Source organism: Somniosus microcephalus, chromosome 3 (assembly GCF_052327205.1).
Source record: "Somniosus microcephalus isolate GS21.2 chromosome 3, FLI_Smic_1.0, whole genome shotgun sequence".
NCBI lineage: Eukaryota > Metazoa > Chordata > Chondrichthyes > Squaliformes > Somniosidae > Somniosus > Somniosus microcephalus.
In genome coordinates this window covers 289,765,305-289,781,418 of record NC_140989.1, presented here as the reverse complement: position 1 = coordinate 289,781,418, position 16,114 = coordinate 289,765,305, and positions in this window count along the sequence as shown.

The following is a 16,114-nucleotide window of genomic DNA, read 5'->3' as shown; positions in this document are numbered from 1 at the left end:
CTGGGGACCTTTGTCTTTCGGCTTCTCCCTGGCTCGGGAGGCTGTCGTTTTAAGCTGGGGAGCAGGTGACCATACCTTTCTGGGCTGGGGTGTCCGAGGGGACCTTCTAGGGAGGGCTACTGGTGAGGCCACCTTGGTGAGTGGACCTTTTGCTCGGACCCCATCCTTTGTGGGTGCGGCCTGTGGGTTTCCCATGACCGCTGGCTGAGGGTCCTCTCCCTTGAGTCCCATCCCTCCCAAACCTAAGCTGGGGACAGGTCATCCCTCGCTGCCGGCTGCCGGTGGCTGAGGGTCTCCGCCTTCAGGTTCAAAACCTGTGTTGTAGGCGGGGTCATCTGGCTCGGGCTCCTCCTCCTCCCCACCTGAATCCCAGAAGATGGGGGGAGTGGTCTGAACAGGGTGCTGGGTGACTCCTCCCCTGATGCACGCGACTGCGCCTGCTTGCACAGCCTGTGTACTTGAACTTGATGCGGGCTGGGGATTTTTAACCTCGGGTTGGATCCCGGCTGCCTGTTTCTTTGCCTCCGGCCTGAACAGCTTGCATTGATTTACATGAAACCATTTTGTGTGCCGGGGCAATTTTACTGCATACACCATGGGGCTGGCTTTATCCACTATGCTATAGGGTCCCATGTACAGTGGCTCTAAACTCCCCACTCGGGCGTAGTTCCTTACCATTACCTGGTCCCCTATCTCCCACTGGTGACTTTTGTTAGGTTCGAGCAGCAATCGGTTATTCCGATGCTGCTTCCCCATGCTCCCTGCTGCCTGCTCGTAGACCTGCTTCAGGCGCTCGAGGAGGGTTCGGGCGAATTTGTCCTGATTTACTTCTCGAAGCTGCCCTTCAGTGAGAACCGGGGCTAGGACATGGGTGGGGGTCCGCATTACCCTGCCAGTCATTAGCTCGTACGGGGAATATCCTGTACTTTTGGACTGGCTGGCCTGGATCCCCATAAGGACTAAAGGTAGGACCTCCGCCCATTTTTTGGGCGCGTCCGCTACCTCCTTCCTCAGTCTTTCTTTTAACGTGCGGTTCATGCTTTCCACAATCCCGGATGACTGTGGATTGTGGGCCACGTGCCACTTCCCCTGAATGCCTAGCAGCATAAGGGTGTTCTGCATCACCTGGCCGGTGAAGTGACTTTCCTGGTCAGACTCCACAAACTGGGGTAGTCCCCACCGCGAGAACACCTCCCGTACCAAGATCCTTGCAGTACCCAGTGCCGTAGCTGTTTTACAGGGGAAGGCTTCTACCCATTTGGTAAACACGTCTACCAGGACAAGGCAGTATCTGTAGCCTCCCTGGGCGGTGGGCAGGGGCCTGATGTAGTCAACCTGGATCGACTGCCATGGTCCCTCCACCCTCCTAATGTGTCCCATGGGCACCTTCCTTTTGTGGGGGTCAGGGTTGTTTGCAGCGCATACAAGACAGCCGGCACAGAACTCGCGGACGTCTTCCCGGAGTCCCGGCCACCGTCCCGCCTGTTCCACCCGTTGCCAGGTGGTCTCAGGCCCGGGGTGTCCCGCTCCTGGACCCTCATGGGCCAGTTGAAGGAATTCCCTCCGGTGCTGCTGGGGTACTACCCACTGTCCCTCCTTAAACAGCATGCCTTCCCTTATGGAGAGGGCCGCTGTGCCATAAGGGCCTTCTATCTTCCTACCCTCTATTACTGAACTGATGACGGTTTTCAGGACAGGGTCCTGGGCTTGGACCGTTTTAATATCCTGGGCTAACACTACTTCTAAGCTCCTTTGGGTCCCATCCCTGCCTCTAACTGCTGCCACGGGCCCGGACTCATACGGGTCCCAGAAAGTGCCTGCGTGTGCACCCTCCTTGGCCAGCGTGTCGGCTTGCTGGTTACCCTGGCTGCGGGGTTCTGTGGAGGAATGGGCCTTCACCTTGTGGATAAAGACCTCACCTTCCTCCCCCACAGCTGCCAGGATTTTCTCCAGCAGGGGCTTTACGGTTAAGGGTCTCCCGTCGGCGGAGGTATACCCGCGGCGGGACCATATGGCCAGGTATTCCGTACACGAGTTGCATGTGAACATGCTGTCCGAACAAATCGTGTACGGGGTGGGGAAGATTTTGGGGTGGGTAACCACGTACACCACCGTGGACAGTTCAGCCTGCTGGGCGCTCATGGTGCTGGGGAGCTTGATCGCCAGGGCAATGTTTGCCGCTGGGTCATAAACTCCACACCCCGTGAGACGCTTGCCAGCAGATACCGTGCTTGAACCGTCTACATAGATTTCGCGGCCTGTGGGATGTATCCCGGCCCGTAAACCTACGTTCACCTCCCATACCCCTTCTATGGAACACCGATGGACTGTTCCAGGATATACCATATTGGCCGTGAGCTTTGGCTCGCAAAGACCCTTCACCTTCAGATCCATCTGCGAGAGGAGGAGGGTCCAGCGCGCAATGTGGGCACTGCTGACCGTCCCATCTTTAATCCTCCCATCCAGAAGCATCTGGGTGGGTGTGTGGTGGGTGAGGAGGGTGATGGGAGAGGTGCCTGTGAAGATCGAGGATCTTTTCACAGCCCAATGCGTGGCCAGAAGGTGCCGTTCGCAATTGGAATAGCCTCTCTCTACATCGGTGAGCACTCTGGAGGAGTAGACCACCGGTCTTAGCCTGCCGTGCCGCTCTTGGAGCAGCACAGCACTCAGGCTATCCCCTCTAGCCGCTACCTCCAGAAATAACTCTTTCCCCCCATCTATGGCTCCTAGGGCTGGTGCGGTCTGCAAGTCTCCCTTGAGCTTGACAAATGCTGCCTGGCAATCCTCATCCCAAAACCACTCCATTCCCTTGTGTAGGAGTCGGAGCAGAGGGGCTGCTGTGGCTGCATAGTCTTCAATGAAGTCTCTGCAGCACCCCGTTAACCCTAGGAATGACCTCACACCTCTCACTGTGTTGGGGACCGGTAACTCTTGGACCGCTTTCCCCCTAGCCTTATCTATGGCTCTCTCTCCTGCGCGGACGGTCAGGCCCAGGAATTTAACTTCCCGCTGGCCGATCTGCGCCTTCTTCGGGTTTACCTTAAAACCCTTATTCTGAAGCAGCTCCAGCAGTTTGGCCAGTAGTGGGCCATGCTCCCCGACTGAGTCGGTAAACAGGAGCAGGTCATCCACATACTGCACCAACTGGGTGGGCTGACTAGATTCCTTTAACCTATTTGCCATACACTGGTGGAAGATGCTGGGGCTGTTGTGAAAGCCCTGCGGCAAGCAGTTCCAGGTGTACTGTTGCCCTTTAAAAGTAAAGGCAAACCTGTACTGGTCCTCCCTCCTTAAGGGGATGGACCAAAATCCATTCGAAATATCCAGCACCGTGAACGTGGTCGCGGATGCTGGAATGCTCTCGATAAGGTCAGCCACTGCTGCTACTGTGGGGGCACATGCGGGGATATTGCTGTTGAGCACCCGATAGTCCACCGTGGCTCTCCATGAATTGTCCGGTTTCCTGACCGGCCATAGCGAAGAGTTAACATGGGTGGCTATGGGCCTCAACACTTCCTGCTGTACTAAAGAGGACATGGCTGCTTCCATGTTGGGCTCTGCTTCTCTGGGGAAGTTATACTGCTTCTGGGGCCGGGCCATGGGGTCCCCGTCTACTCTGACCTCAAACCCGGTGACCCTCCCGCAGTCGTGTTTGTGCGTGGCAAACGTAGCTAGGTGAGCCTGTACGAATGCCTGGAACTCCCTCGGGACACCATCGACCATGAGCCCGAGGTTGTAACCCTCTTTTGGCTTCACAGTACACAGGGTCCCCTTCCCCTCCTTTCCTGGGATGACTACCACTTCGCCTTCCTTTCCCGTGTTGGCTCCCCAGAGGCAATGATTGCGAGGTCCACGAGGATCCCGTGGCCCACGATAAAGTCGACCCTAGGATCCCCTTTCCTCCCTCCACTTCCCACTTCGCCAGGATACATGTCCACGTGGTGCGGAGCGTGCCCAGATGAATTGAGAGTGGCTTGGAGAACGACTCAGTCTGTTCCCTGCCCGTGAACCCTGATAAAATGTATGGAACCCCGCTAGACAGAGGTGAGGTGGTGGGGCTAGCCGCATGGAACACGGTGCACGATGCTCCTGTATCCAGCAGGTAGGTCCCTTTAACCTTCTCTACCTCCATCTGCACGAGGGGTCTCTTCCATCCATCATACCGGAGAGCACACAGGTAGACAGGCTGCGTGGGCTCCAGTCATTGCGTGGAGTCAGATGGGGCTGATGGGACTACAACACCGGTGGTGGCTGCTACTTTTCCCTGGCTGGTCAGAAAAACCCGCATCGACTCTAACAGTGATTCGACCGTGGGAACTCCTGCCTCTACCTTTTGGGCTGGGGGTGGTGAATTCTTCCCTTTATTATCCTTCCAAGGATTTTTACAATCCTTGCGCCAATGGCCGTCCCTCCCGCACCCATAGCAATTTAGCTTGATTTGAGAGGGACAGTTCCCTTCCTGGTGCCACTCTTTCTTATTTTGGACCCCAGGTTTAACCTCATAAACTTTGCCCTTTTGCTGGGATGCCTCGTTACTTCTGCCGTTTTTATAGGCTACCGTGAGCTGACGGATTACGGTCTCTTCGGTAGTTTGGGGGCTTCGGCCTCAGCCTTGGCTCGGATCTGGGGTAGGCAGTTCGACACCAGGCAACGAAGCCAGTGGGTCAACTGAGGCCGGGTCAGGAATGCCCGATCCGCCACTCCCAGACACGCGCTATTGTAGACTGGCCACAGCCTGTCTGCGAACGCCTGCGGGGCCTCCCCTGCGAGCTGTACCATCCTCTCCACTCGAAAGAACGGACTGCCGTCGTTCATACCCATGGCCTCCAGTATCTCATCTCTCAAATCGCCATACCCCTTCTGCCCTTTTTGGCACTCATCCGAAAGGGTCTGGAGGAGCTTACCCTCCAGAGAGAATAGCAACATCTTGGCCTGCTCTGCGTCATCGCAATCGTTGATGCAGGCTGCCTACTCTACCTCTCGGAAGTGCAGTGAGGGTTCTCCCGTTTCGGAGAGCTTGGGGATATGACTCACCATGGCCCTGAGCTGTTGGGTGCCACGAGGTAAGAAGAATTGGTTTTGGATGGCCCCGGGTTCATCGTCCTCCCCGGGCGGGCCGTACCTTCGTACATCGGTCCCGGTCCCGACCTATCTAACGGGGGCTGCTGTACCTCCCCTACCACTTCATCTTCCACCCCCCTTTGCTGTCAGACCTGCTGAAAGTTCGGCGCTATGGGTGGTAGCCATGAAACCTCTGGTTTCCTGACTAGCTCGTCCCCAGGCGCTGTCTGCGGGACTGTTCTGCTTGGGTTGCCGGTAAAGTCCGACTGGCCTGCCTTCAGGCTTTGCCCGCGCTAAGGCCATACTCAAGCTTTCTATCTCTCCCCTACAGGGGCCATGATCTGCTTCCTCGAACCCTCGGTCGCAGGCTAGCTTATACGCTGCCTTTACCTCCCTAACCTTCTCCTCCTGCTCTCGTATTTCTTGGGTAAGGCGGGCGTTCTTCTCCCGCAACCTTATCTCACTATTCTTGGCCTCGGTAACTTGGAACTCCAGATACTCCAGCTTGTGCCTCGTGTTATTTTTGCCCTCACTAATCTGGCGCTCCAGGCGCTCTATTTTGGCCTGGTGTTCCCTTGCCGTCTGCGCTCGTTCCTGATTTAGCGTCTTAAGGGCAATTAACAATTTCTCCTCCACTAGGGCCTTATCCTGAATCTCTATTTCCTTATCCTGGACTTCCAGGGCTGCTTCCTTAAGCTTGGCAGCCTGTGCCGCTACAACTCCGTCCAACAGTAGGACCTGCTTCTTGTAGCACATTAGCCACACTGCTTTCTCTATTGACCTTTTATGTTTCTTACTCTCTGTCCACTGGGCGGCAGCATCTATCGGACGCTCAGCCTTTAACAGAGCGCTTATCCACTTCATGGTGATATTCACCTTTCTAAAAACATAATCGGACAACCTCTCTTCCATAGCTGTTCCTTCCTCCGCACCACTGTCTGCTATATCGCTTACTGCTGCCGATGGTCCTGCTGCGGTCGCCATTCTGTAAGGGGTTTTACTGTGTGGGTGTCTTGGGTTCATCAGTTATGCCTCTGACTACCCCCTTTGAGCGGCTCGAATTGCTCACCCCTTTTTGAGTTCTGACCACCGGACTTATTTGCAGGTAGCGATATAGAAAACGAGCAGACCAGTGGTTTGGTGCAAAGAAAGAAACCAAGATTTTATTACCAGAGAACGATTCTATACAAACGATAATATGGATGCAGTACGCTTACACTTAACAGAGACGGGAAATAAACTGCACATCGAGGGAAAATGACTAAAATGACAAATTTTAGCAATCCCCTTAACTCCCACCCTCTAAACCTCGCTAGGCTATCTTATGAGGGGTCAGAATTCCATGTTTACCAGTCCGAGTTGTTTAAACAGACGAGAATCTTGCTTCTTTGCCCTGCTGCCTTTCGATGCCACGTGGTTTCAATGCTGCACAGGGTACCGTCCAGGTGAAAATACCCCAGTAATAAAATAGTCTCTGGCAGGGTATTTCACCTCTCGGGACAGGCTCTTCTTCGTAGCTCCTCTTCCTGGGGTGGTGGCAGGCAGGGCGCAGGAGGCAAGGAGAGAGAGAGAGCATGGCTTCCTGAGGGGCTATAGTTATACTCCTCTCGGCAGCCCTTATCTCACGCGCTAAATCAGCTCATCCTTTGTCTGATTTGAGCGGGTTGGAATTGAACAAAATGTGTCGATCTTGGCCCATCGACTTAGATGGCCGGTAATAGCTTCTAACGGTCCCATAACTGCTCTCCTTTGTTCAACAGATTCCTTGATGGGGCCAGCCTAACCTGGATGGCTTCGCTGATCGTTTGGATCGTTTGAGTAAACAAGCTTGATGGCCTGTAAACGGGGGCCTGAATGCAACTGAGTTTGCTCCCAATACATAAATGTAAAAGTTCTGTCTGTTTTCATGATCTCGCAGACATCAAAAATACCCAAAATACCCAATGCACAGAGTCTAGAATTGGAACTTACAGGCTTTTGGTCACGAGGTTGATCGCAGCCATTTTGTGTGCCCTTGGATTTTTAAAATCAGTCCAACCAGGGTCTCTTTTAATTAAATAATCTTCGGGGTGTGGGGGGAACTGCCTGAATTTTGCAAAACTTACAAAATGAAGCATGAATATTATGAATTTTACAGTAGGTCATGGAGCAGCAGCAGTTCCTGTTGTGACACTTAAAAGTTATGTCAAAAGTTGAGCTGTCAATCTTTACCCTTCTCGGACTCAGTTAGCTGAACGAACAGCTTTTGGAGCCAGTTTTTTTGCAATAGTTGTTAGTTTTTGTATTATTATATTATGGCTGTATTATTAAATGACCTGAAAGATTAAAAAATCTAGCCAGGTAGCTTACAATTCCCCAGAGCTGCTGTCAGACAATTTAAAACCTTCATGTATATTTTGAATCATGAATTGCCTGATGTTATTAATTTTTGGCATTTGAACTTATAGCTATGTTAGTTAAATATTTATATTTTCAAAAGTAGCAAACATAAGTTAATTACATGATATTTATTCTGTTCATAGGTTGCGACAATTCCTCCTCTGCAGATGCTGCTACGTGACAACCAGGCTACTTCTAGTGCTTCCCGTACCTATAAGGACAAATTGCACTGGTACTCTATTACAGGAACCAACAGCTCAAAAGAACAAACACCTATCAGTGCCTTCACTGGTAAGTGAAAACTGGGGCTGGCAGCAGCTCAATTTTCAGCTGTGTGCTTTATTACACACAGACATAAGACCATTTTGCATTACACTGATGTAGCCAAACTCATGGCTAAGCAGCTAGTTGACCACTTCTGGTGGAGGTAAAATCAATGCACACATGGCAATTTAACTGCTGGCTGTTATTTTCCTTTGTTTTCTAAATGCGATCAAACATAACACAATACAGAAGCTATATGCACAGTAACGATCCTTCCGCTCTGCCCCAACAATGGGGAAAGATTTCCTCTCCGCACAATGTGTAACAAAACCATATATTTGTTGTTTATAAACAGGGCTATGATTTTGTTCCATATAGTGCCAGAGGAAATCTTTCCCCAATATATCTGAACCTTGACCTGAAAACAAACCATTTAAAAAAAAATTCTTTGTATGAAATTCACAGGTTATTTCCATCCATAAAATGTTTGAGTGTGATATTCTGTAAACACATGACATTTTATAAGGAATCGAGAGACACCACCATCTCAGGAATCATTCGGAGACATCCACCAGCCAACCACAACCAAAGTATAAGGAGACATGTCCCCACAGGAAGATAAATAGAGCATATGATCGGGATACTGAAACAAAGGTTCCACTGCCAGGATAGACCTGATGGTGTGCAAAATGATAGTATTGTGCTGTGTGCTTCACAATTATGTTATCATGCGAGCAGTCACCATGCAACAGGTGAAAGAGGAAGGCTAGCAAGGTTCAGACGAAGATAATAGGTATAAGCCCAAGGCTGAGCTGTTGCCGGCTCTAATGGAACTGCAGCAAGGAAGACCATTCTGATAACATTTAATGACAAACTGATTTCACTGAACCTCTGAAGACCCCCAGTACAAGCATTCCTGCATCATGTTCCCGTTGGACTAATGTACCAAATCCACATGGCATTGCCACTGTACCATACCTCACCCACCATGCATGCACATCCTGCTGCAGAAATGTGGCCCTGTACAAATTAACTCGCTGCAGAGCCCAAATCCAAGTCCAAAGATTTACTCGTGCAATACTATGCTGTCAGCATCTCTTACTCTGGTGCTTCGCCTTTGTGATTGTGTATGGAGAGTGTATCCTACTACCTAATCTACTGCTGCTTCTAGGTGTTACCCTTGTGGGGGAAGGAAGTGAAGTGGCTGGCTGGTGGATGACTCTATGATTCCTGTGATGGTGATGGCTCTCTTATTCCTTCTACTGGATTATAAGTTGGCCCTATGACTGCTGATGCCAAATCTGCTGCTGTGGGGCTGCCTGTGCCTCTTAAAGAAGTACATTAGATTGCACAATCAATCAGGCACAATCAAGCATAATCAGTTCCATCTATGCTGCCCCAGTTATATACCTTAACCCTAACATCAGAAGAACACCAATACTTTCTTTCCATTTCACACCCGAGTCATCCATATGGCTTTTATATGAGAAAATGGTAATATAATGCTAACTTGTAGGGTTTCTTTATGCTATCGAATCTATGCCCAGTAAGAATTGAGTTAAAATGATCCAAATTCATTTCATGTAGGGCCAACAGAGAGGAGACTTTTCTCTAATCATTTTGATTATAAACCTGGATTTGAACCCAGGTCCCAGAGGCGAAGGGACAAAAGTGTGTTAACCCAATTGTACCAACCAGTCCCAGTTGAGTATAATATAGTCCATTCCCTTATTTTGAGAGCACTATGGAAATGCTAACCACTCCCACACTGTTAATGTGAACTACTTTTATTCTATGAAGCTAAATAAAATACTTAATTGAACATGTACAAAAAAGACCAGGGTGGAAATGTGTTGCTTTGCTGTGTTTGGCAGGTAATCTCAATGGCACAATGTACTGTGTTCATGGTGAAGCTGGAAAACTGGTCGCACAGCAGCTACAAAAGCCAAATAAAATCCAGATTGGGATAAATGGCCAATACATTGAGGGTCTTCAATCAGAAAGTGGACAGTAGGTATTTTCACTGTGACTTAAATTCAACATTTGATTGATCTGTACCATTCCAGTATTTCTATTTTACCGTTTGCAACTTTTTTGTGTGATTTTTGTACTCATCAAAATGAGGGATGTTGATACTAGAATACATTCCATTTCAGGCACCTGTGTTAGAATGAAGCACATCCAGTTCAGTTGAAGTATACCATGGGTTTGATGTACTAATTTTATGAATGCCTGGCCAGCAGGTGCCAGCACTGCCAATCCATTAGACCTGCCTTTCTACTTTCAGAGGAAGTGCACAGCCTGCATGTAAGGGAAAGCTAGATAAACACATGAGGGAGAAAGGAATAGAAGGATATGCTGATAGGGTTAGATGAAGAGGGATGGGAGGAGGTTCATGTGGAGCACAAACACCAGCATGGCGCTCATGTTAAGTAAAAATGGCATTGGGTCTTAATCTTCTTCTTCTTCTTAGGCAGTCCCTCGGAACCGAGGATGACTTGCTTCCACACTAAAAATGAGTTCTCAGGTGACTGATGAGTCCAATGCGGGACCTACAGTCTTTGTCACAGGTGGTTGAAGGGGCGGGTGGGTGGGGTGCTTCTGCTGTTTGCGCTTGGCTTCCGCTTGCTCCCGGCGAAGAGACTCGAGGTGTTCGCCGCCTTCCCGGATGCTTCTCCTCCACTTTGTGCGGTCTTGGGCCAGGGATTCCCAGGTGTCGATGGGGATGTTACACTTTTTCAAGGAGGCTTTGAGGGTGTCCTTGAAGTATTTCCTCTGCCCGCCTGGGGCTCTCTTGCTGTGTCGGAGCTCAGAGTATAGTGCTTGTTTTGGGAGTCTCGTATCGGGCATGCGGATGATGTGACCTGTCCGTCGGAGCTGATCGAGCATGGTCAAAGCGTCGATGCTGGGGATGTTGGGCTGAGCGAGAACACTGACGTTGGTGCACCTATCCTGCCAATGGATTTGTAGGATCTTGCAGAGGCAGCGTTGGTGGTACCTCTCCAGTGCTTTGAGGTGCTTGCTGTACATGGTCCATTTGTCTGAAGCATACAGGAGGGCAGGTATTACTACTGCTCTGTAGACCATGAGCTTGGTGACGGGTTTGAGGTCCTGGTCTTCAAACACTCTCTTCCTCAGGCGACCGAAGGCTGCACTGGCACACTGAAGGTGGTGTTGGACTTCGTCATCAATGTCTGCCCTTGTTGACAGTAGGTTCCCAAGTTATGGAAAGTGGTCCATGTTGCCCAAGGCCTCGTCGTGGATTTTGATAATCGGGGAGCAGTACTGTGTGGCGGGGGCAGGTTGGTAGAGGACTTTTGTCTTACGGATGTTTAGTGTAAGGCCCATGCTCTCGTATGCTTCGCTGAAGGTGTTGATGATGGTTTGGAGTTCGACCTCAGAGTGTGCGCAGACGCAAACTTGGTCTGCATACTGTAATTCGATGACAGAGGGTCCTAATATTTTAGATTTGGCAGCAGTGTTAAAACATGGGCATGCCTCTGCATTTGGAAATTGGTGAAAAGTAACCAGAGTGCTGTACATTCTCCCTCAGTGATCTGCACCAAGCTTAGTGATGCACTGTATGGCACCATTGTAAAATTAAGCAGAGTGTCAACACACATAGCTTGACAACTTTTTGCAGACCAACAAATTTCTTCATCAGCTTTTGGATCCATCTTTCGTTTATCTCCATCTAGGCTGTTCCCATTCTACACTTCCAAGGGAGATACACCTCTGCTCTACAAGCAATAACCTTTCTCTTCAACACTATTATGTCCAAACAAACACCATAATTGTTGACCAGCTATTGTTATTTACAGACCCTCTAGAACATTTCATCAAAGAATAACAAAAGCAATAGAAGGGAGACCTTGGAGTGTAATTACCAAAATGTGCTTTTTAAAATTCATTTATGGGATCAGGGCGTCGCTGGCAATGCCAGCATTTATTGCCCATCCCTAGTTGTCCTTGAGAAGGTGGTGGTGAGCCGCCTTCTTGAACCGCTGCAGTCCGTGTGGTGATGGTACTCCCACAGTGCTGTTAGATAGGGAGTTCCAGGATTTTGACCCAGCGACGATGAAGGATCGGCGATATACTTCTAAGTCAGGATGGTGTGTGACTTGGAGGGGAACTTGGAGGTGGTTGTTTTCCCATGCGCCTGCTGCCCTTGTCCTTCTAGGTGGAAGAGGTCGTGGGTTTGGGAGGTGCTGCTGAAGAAGCCTTGGCGAGTTGCTGCAGTGCATCTTGTAGATGGTACACACTGCAGCCACGGTACACCGGTGGTGGAGGGAGTGAATGTTTAAGGTGGTGGATGGGGTGCCAATCAAGCAGGCTGCTTTGTCCTGAATGGTGTCGAGCTTCTTGAGTGCTGTTGGAGCTGCACTCATCCAGGCAAGTTGAGAGTATTCCATCACATTGTGCCTTGTAGATGGTGGAAAGGCTTTGGGGAGTCAGGAGGTGAGACACTCGCCACAGAATACCTAGCCTCTGACCTGCTCTTGTTGCCACAGTATTTATGTGGCTGGTCCAGTTAAGTTTCTGGTTAATGGTGACCCCCAGGATATTGATACTGGGGGATTTGGCAATGGTAATGCAATTGAATGTCAAGGGGAGGTGGTTAGACTCTCGCTTGTTGGAGATAGTCATTGCCTGGCACCTCTGTGGCGCGAATGTTACCTGCGACTTATCAGCCCAAGCCTGAACGTCGTCCAGGTCTTGTTGCATGCGGGCATGGAGTGCTTCATTATCTGTGGAGTTGCGAATGGCGCTGAACACTGTGCAGTCATCAGCGAACATCCCCATTTCTGACCTTATGTTGGAGGGAAGGTCATTGATGAAGCTGCTAAAGATGGTTGGGCCTAGGACACTGCCCTGAGGAACTTCTGCAGCGATGTCCTGGGGCTGTGATGATTGACCTTCAACCACCACAACCATCTTTCTTTGTGCTAGGTATGACTCCAGCCAGTGGAGCGTTTTCCCCCTGATTCCCATTGACTTCAGTTTTACTAGGGCTCCTTGATGCCAGACTCGGTCAAATGCTGCCTTGATGTCAAGGGCAGTTAATCTCACCTCACCTCTGGAATTCAGCTCCTTTGTCCATGTTTGGACCAAGGCTGTAATGAGGTAGGGAGCTGATTGGTCTTGGCGGAACCCAAACTGGGCATCAGTGAGCAGGTTACTGGTGAGTAAGTACCGCTTGATAGCACTGTCAATGACACCTTCCATCACTTTGCTGATGATTGAGAGTAGACTGATGGGGTGGTAATTCGCCGGGTTGGATTTGTCCTGCTTTTTGTGGACAGGACATACCTGGGCAATTTTCCACATTGTCGGATAGATGCCAATGTTGTAGCTGTACTGGAACAGCTTGGCTAGAGGCGCAGCTAGTTCTGGAGTACGAGTCTTCAGCACAATAGCCGGGATGTTGTCGGGATCCATAGCCTTGGCTGTATCCAGTGCGCTCAGTCGTTTCTTGATATCATGTGGAGTGAATCGAATTGGCTGAAGAATGGCTTCTGTGATGGTGAGGATCTTGGGAGTAGGCCGATATGGATCATCCACTCGGCACTTCTGGCTGAAGTTGGTTGCAAACGTTTCAGCCTTGTCTTTTGCAGCACTCACGTGCTGGGCTCCACCATCATTGAGGATGGGGATATTCTTGGAGCCTCCTCCTCCCGTTAGTTGTTTAATGGTCCACCACCATTCACGACTGGATGTGGCAGGGCTGCAGAGCTTTGATCTGATCCGTTGATTGTGGGATCGCTTAGCCCTGTCTATAGCATGCTGCTTCCGCATTTTAGCATGCATGTAGTCCTGTGTTGCAGCTTCCCCAGGTTGGCACCTCATTTTTAGGTATGCCTGGTACTGCTCCTGGCATGCTCTTCTACACTCATTGTTGAACCAGGGTTGGTCCCCTGGCTTGGTGGTAATGGTAGAGTGAGGGATATGCCGGGCCATGAGGTTACAGATTGTGGTGGAATACAATTCTGCTGCTGCTGATGCCGCACAGCGCCTCATGGATGTCCAGTTTTGAGCTGCTAGATCTGTTCTGAATCTATCCCATTTAGCACGGTGGTAGTGCCACACAACACGATGGAGGGTGTCCTCAGTGTGAAGACGGGACTTCGTCTCCACAATGACTGTGCGGTGGTCACTGCTGCCAATGCTGTCATGGACAGATGCATCTGCGACAGGTAGATTGGTGAGGACGAGGTCAAGTAGGTTTTTCCCCTCATGACCTGTCACAGGCCCAGATTGGCAGTTATGTCCTTCAGGACTCAGCCAGCTCGGTCAGTAGTGGTGCTACCAAACCACTCTTGGTGATGGACATTGAAGTCCCCCACCCAGAGTACATTCTGTGCCCTTGCTACTCTCAGTGCTTCTTCCAAGTGGTGTTCAACATGGAGGAGTACTGATTCATCAGCTGAGGTAGGACGGTAGGTGGTAATCAGCAGGAGGTTTCCTTGCCCATGCTTGGCCTGAAGCCATGAGACTTCATGGGGTCCAGATTCAATGTTGAGGACTCCCAGGGCCACACCTTCCTGACTGTATACCACTGTGCCGCCACCCCTGGTGGCTCTGTCATGCCGGTGGGACAGGACATTAAAAAAAAATTTTTTTATTCATTGATGGGATGTGGGCGTCGCTGGCTGGCTGGGCCGGCATTTAGTGCCCATCCCTAATTGCCCTTGAGAAGATGGTGGTGAGCTGCCTTCTTGAACCGCTGCAGTCCATATGGTGTAGGTACACCCACAATGCTGTTAGGAAGGGAGTTCCAGGATTTTGGCCCAGCGACAGTGAAGGAACGGCGATACAGGTCCAAGTCAGGATGGTGTGTGGCTTGGAGGGGAACTTGTAGGTGGTGATGTTCCCATGCGTCTGCTGCCCTTGTCCTTCTAAGTGGTAGAGGTCGCGGGTTTGGAAGGTGCTGTTGAAGGAGCTTTGGCGAGTTGCTGCAGTGTATCTTGTAGATGGTACACACTGCAGCCACAGTGCGCCGGTGGTGGAGGGAGTGAATGTTGAAGGTGGTGGATGGAGTGCCAATCAAGTGGGCTGCTTTATCTTGAATGGTGTCGAGCTTCTTGAGTGTTGTTGGAGCTGCACTCATCCAGGCAAGTGGAGAGTATTCCATCACACTCCTGACTTGTGCCTTGTAGATGGTGGAAAGGCTTTGGGGAGTCAGGAGGCGAGACACTCGCCGCAGAATTCCCAGCCTCTGGCCTGCTCTTGTAGCCACAGTATTTATATGGCTGGTCCAGTTCAGTTTCTGATCAATGATAACCCCCAGGATGTTGATAGTGGGGGATTCAGCGATGGTAATGCCATTGAATGTCAAGGGGAGATGGTTAGTGTCTCGCTTGTTGGAGATGGTCATTGCCTGGCACTTGTGTGGTGCGAATGTTACTTGCCACTTGTCAGCCCAAGTCTGAATGTTGTCCAGGTCTTGCTGCATATGGACACAGACTGCGTCAGTATCTGACGAGTCTCGAATGGTGCTGAACAGTGTGCAATCATCAGCGAACATCCCCACTTCTGACCTTATGATGGAGGGAAGGTCATTGATGAAACAGCTGAAGATGGTTGGGCCTAGGACATTGCCCTGAGGAACTCCTGCAGTGATGCCATGTGATTGAGATGAATGACCTCCAACAACCACAGCCAGCTTCCTTTGTGCTAGGTATGATTCCAACCAATGGAGAGTTTTCCCCTTGATTCCTATTGACTTCAGTTTTGCTAGGGCTCCTTGATGCCACACTCGATCAAATGCTGCCTTGATGTCAAGGGCAGTCACTCTCACCTCACCTCTTGAGTTCAGCTCTTTTGTCCATGTTTGGACCAAGGCTGTAATGAGGTCAGGAGCTGAGTGGCCCTGGCGAAACCCAAACTGGGCATCAGTTAGCAGGTTATTGCTGAGTAAGTGCCGCTTGATAGCACTGTCGACGACACCTTCCATCACTTTGCTGATGATTGAGAGTAGACTGATGGGACGGTAATTGGCCGGGTCGGATTTGTCCTGCTTTTTGTAGACAGGACATACTTGGGCAATTCTCCATATTGCCGGGTAGATGCCAGTGTTGTAGCTGTACTGGATCAGCTTGGCTAGGGGTGCAGCTAGTTCTGGGGCACAAGTCTTCAGTACTATTGCCAGAATGTTGTCAGGGCCCATAGCCTTTGCAGTATCCAGTGTCTTTAGCCGTTTCTTGACATCACGTGGAGTGAATTGATTGGGCTGAAGACTGGCATCTGTGATGCTGGGGTCCTCAGGAGGAGGCTGAGATGGATCATCCACTTGGCACTTCTGGCTGAAGATAGTTGCAAATGCTTCAGCCTTGTCTTTTGCACTCACGTGCTGGGCTCCACCATCATTGAGGATGGGGATATTTTTGGAGCCTCCTCCTCCTGTTAACTC